Source organism: Papio anubis, chromosome 2 (genome assembly GCF_008728515.1).
Source record: "Papio anubis isolate 15944 chromosome 2, Panubis1.0, whole genome shotgun sequence".
NCBI classification, from domain to species: domain Eukaryota; kingdom Metazoa; phylum Chordata; class Mammalia; order Primates; family Cercopithecidae; genus Papio; species Papio anubis.
In genome coordinates, this window is record NC_044977.1 from 45,766,084 (window position 1) to 45,770,385 (window position 4,302).

General features: G+C 42.7%; 1 pseudogene; it reads left to right on the plus strand.

Annotated features, from left to right (window-relative positions):
* Window positions 1–1,071: 1,071 nt before the first annotated feature.
* On the plus strand, window positions 1,072–3,987 carry LOC110742531 (annotated as a pseudogene).
* The last annotated feature ends 315 nt before the right edge of the window (window positions 3,988–4,302 follow it).

Below are 4,302 nucleotides of genomic sequence, written 5' to 3' on the forward strand. Positions count from 1 at the left end.
ATCTGTTTCACAACAATGTGAATAGATGTGACACCTCAGAACTATACACTTAAAAGTTATTAAGATGGTACATTTTGTGCTAGGTATTTTTTTTTTTTTTACCACAATTGTGTGTGTGTGTGTATGTGTGTGTGTGTGTGTGTGATGTATCTCTATAAAGGGGAGGGTCCCATCATCACACACAGTCCCCCAGGCTTCCTTCCCATCCCCATCTCCGGTTCCACCATAACCAGCATTTCAAGTTTGGCCCACAAAATATCCCACAACTTTGTTTTAAATGCACAGATAAGCCTTATACGTAAGTGAAAAATATTTAAGTGGTATTATATTGTATATCAGTATTTATCTATCGTGTTTTGAGAAATAAAAACTCTCTATGAATCTAATCAAAATTTACAAAGTACATCAGGGAAAACAGAATTTAGCTAGATTGGGGTTAAATTATGTTAAGAACAGCAGGATTCTCTAAGACTCTCCAAGATGGATTCTTATCACATTCTCAAATGCGCAAAGGGAACAGTTTGGTGGCTCTGGAACCAGACATGGGGGTTGTGGCTCTGCCACTTACTAGCTTTGAGATAGATCTTGGCCAAATTACTAAACATGTCTATATTCCAGTCTTCTCAAGTTCAAAGTGGGGGCATTCATAGCTCCTACCCAATAAAACTGTGGAGGGGATATAATGGCTTAACACTCTACAAGACTTGGGACAGTATCTGGCATGAAGTGTCATATAAGCCCTAGTGTATCGGTTCACTAGAGCTGCCGTGACAAAGCACCACTCCCTTAAAGAAGAGAAATATATTGTCTCCTGGTTTTCAAGGCTGAAGTTCAAGATTAAGGTGTCAGCAGGATTGGCATTCTTTTTTTTTTTTTTTTTTTTTTGAGACAGAGTCTCGCTCTGTCGCCCAGGCTGGAGTGCAGTGGCGCAATCTCAGCTCACTGCAAGCTCTGCCTCCCAGGTTCATGCCATTCTCCTGCCTCAGCCTCCCGAGTAGCTGGGACTACAGGCGCCCACCACCACACCCGGCTAACTTTTTTGTATTTTTAGTAGAGACGGGGTTTCACCATGTTAGCCAAGATGGTCTCGATCTCCTGACCTCGTGATCCGCCCCGCCTTGGCCTCCCAAAGTGCTGGGATTACAGGCGTGAGCCACTGCACCCGGCAGGATTGGCATTCTTTTCATAAGGATGCCAGTCACATTTTATTGTGAGCTCATCCTACCCCAGTATGATCTCATTTTAACTAATTATGTAATAACTCTATTTACAAATAAGGTCAAAATCTGAGGTTCTAGGGGTTAGAACTTCAACATTTGAATGGGGGAGAGGACACATTTCAACCCATAACATCTAGCTGTTGTTATGTCTTGCAAGATCAGCAGCAAATGGCAGAGGGCCAAGGTTTCACTTTTAGAGTTGGTATTGTGTTCCCAGGTGTGTGTAAATTCCAGCCCGCAGAGAAATCACCCAGGATTGCCACTTTTGACTCCAGCCTGAAGAAGCCCTCCCTCCAACCTTGAAAAGCTACTGAGCAGAGTTGACTACCCTCAAACTCCACTTTCAGTGAGTTTCTGGACTAAAGTCTTTGTTATTTCTCAGCAGCATCCACAAGGGTCTTGAAACCAAAGATTCACCTAATTTGCATAACCAAAAATGCCTAGAAATAAGCCAGATTACAAATGAACCCTGTCACATGTCATGGCTTTCCTTCCTTCCCCAGCAGCAACCCCCACCTCTGAGGAACACCAGGCAAAGGTCAGACCAGCTCTTCTAGGCTTGTCATCAGGAAAGCTAAGGATTGCATCTCCCCAGCACAGAGGGGCACTTGATAAATTTATCAAATGAGTATTCTGCTCCCACTTTTGGACAAGGCCCCTTGAAAAGGCCCTAGCCTTGCATGGAAGAATAAAAATAGCATGAGGAAAATGGAAACCTTTGTCTAATCACTAGGATATAGAACCCCTTCTATACATCACTACAAAGGCAAAATCAATATAGAATTTACAGACTCAACCACTTAAAGTTTAAAATATCTATATGTCATAAAGTGTCATAAACTAAATTGAAGGCAAAGTACAAAGATACGGATTTCATGTTAGCAACACAATTATCAGAGAAAGACATATATATGATGTTCTTCCTATGTATACGATAAAAGCCAAAATATAAAAGACAAAACACTAATAATATAGCAATGATCAGAGGACATGGGTGAGTGGTTCACATACTATAGAATGGACAACAAATACTGGCCATAAATGAAAACAAAAACAAATGTGTGACATAATTTTACACTTAAACTGGCAAATAATATTTTAAAATATAATAGTGATCATTCAGAAGGTGGGCAGTATTCAGTACTAATGACTCTAATATGTGAAGACTGGCTGATTGGATGCAACAAAGCTGCAAAAATGTGCACACCTTTTGACCTAACAAGGCTAATTCTAGGAATTTATTCTAAAGATGCAGTAATAGATGTTGCTAAGACTTATCTGTTGCATCATTTTCATCAGTAAAATATTCTAAGAACAGAATATATGTCCGTTGCTCATTATCATATTCCCAGCCCCTCACGCAAGGCCTGGTGCCCAATAGATATTTCATAAACTGACCTTTGAATGAACCTAAATGTTCAATATTTGGAGATTGTGGTCACAAATTGTAATACATCCCCATGATGAACTATTTTCCACCGTTAAAATAGATACAGTAAAGGAATATCTATGACCAGGAAAACAGAAGGCTCATTCTACCCTTCTTGTTCTACCCTTCTACTCCACTACTGTACAGGGATTGGTCATTCTTCCCCTGCCAGTCCCAGCTCCTATGAGGCCACCTCTTCACTACAGTGGCAGTTACACTGGACTCAGGATCTAAATGGCTTTATTAACCAGTAAAAAATAATGAAAATAAATGAACAATAACTGCTTTCATGGGATTAAAAAGATAACTATAAAATAAAATCAGGCTGAGGTCTCTGAGTCGCCGCTGCCGCCTGCGCCTGGCCTATGCCTACAGTGGCACTTCCCGGCTGCACGCTCCACTCGTCCCCGCCCCATGCAGGTGGACCTTAGCAAGCGGTCTGGCCCTTGAGCCTGCAGAAAGTGGACGAGCAACTGCAGCACCCGCTGCATGTCACCTACGGCGGGGCAGAGGTGCACGAGCTGGGCAGAGTGCTGACGCCCACCAAGGTTAAGAACAGACCCACTAGCATTTTGTGAGATGCTCTTGATTTGGAGAAACCCTGCACCTTGGTCCTGACAGCCCCGGGTGCTCCCACGGGGAAGGATCCCAAATACAGTGAACGGCATCATATCCTGGTGGTCAACATGAAGGATAATGACATCAACAGTGGCACAGTCCTCTCCAATTACCTAGGTTCGGGGCCTTACAAGAACACAGGCCTCCACTGCTATGTCTGGCTGGTTCACCAGCAGGACAGGCTGCTGAGGTGTGAAGAGTCCATCTTAAGCAACCTATCTGGAGACCACCGTGGCAAATTCAAGGGGGCGTCCATCCATAAAAAGTACGAGCTCCAGGTCCTGGTGGCCAGCACATGTTTCCAGGCTGAGTGGGACTACTAAATGCCTAAACTGTAGGAACAGTTGTCTAGGAAGTAGGGGGCAGCTCAGGGACCTGAACTGTCCTGGAGCTCCCAAGTCGTGTTCCCCAGTTCAGTGTTGTGTACAGATTTCTCCTCTTCCCACTCCCTTTTGCACAGGCAAGACCTAAGCATTCAGATGGCGGTTTATGGTGACTTTTCCTGCTGCCTGTGCTTTATAATTCTAGTCACTCATTCACTCAGTCAGGTTTATGTTTTGATCAAATTTAAACTCCATATGGGAGATATTTTGGATGACTGTTGTAGGGTCATCAAATTGTTAATGTAAAAATAGCAACCCAGTAATGAGATTGCTGGGTCAAATGGTATTTCTAGTTCTAGATCATTGAGGAATTGCCACACTGTCTTCCTCCATGGTTGAACTAATTTACACTCCCACCAACAGCATAAAAGCGTTCCTATTTCTCCACATTCTCTCTAGCAGCATCTGTTGTTTCCTGGCTTTTTAATGATCACCATTCTAACTGGCATGAGATAGTATCTCATTGTGGTTTAGATTTGCATTTCTCTAATGACCAGTGATGACGAGCATTTTTTTCATATGTCATTCTACTATAAAGACATTTGCACACGTATGTTTATTGTGGCCTGTTCACAATAGCAAAGACTTGGAACCAACCCAAATGCCCATCAATGGTAGACTGGATTACAAAAATGTGACATATATACACCAT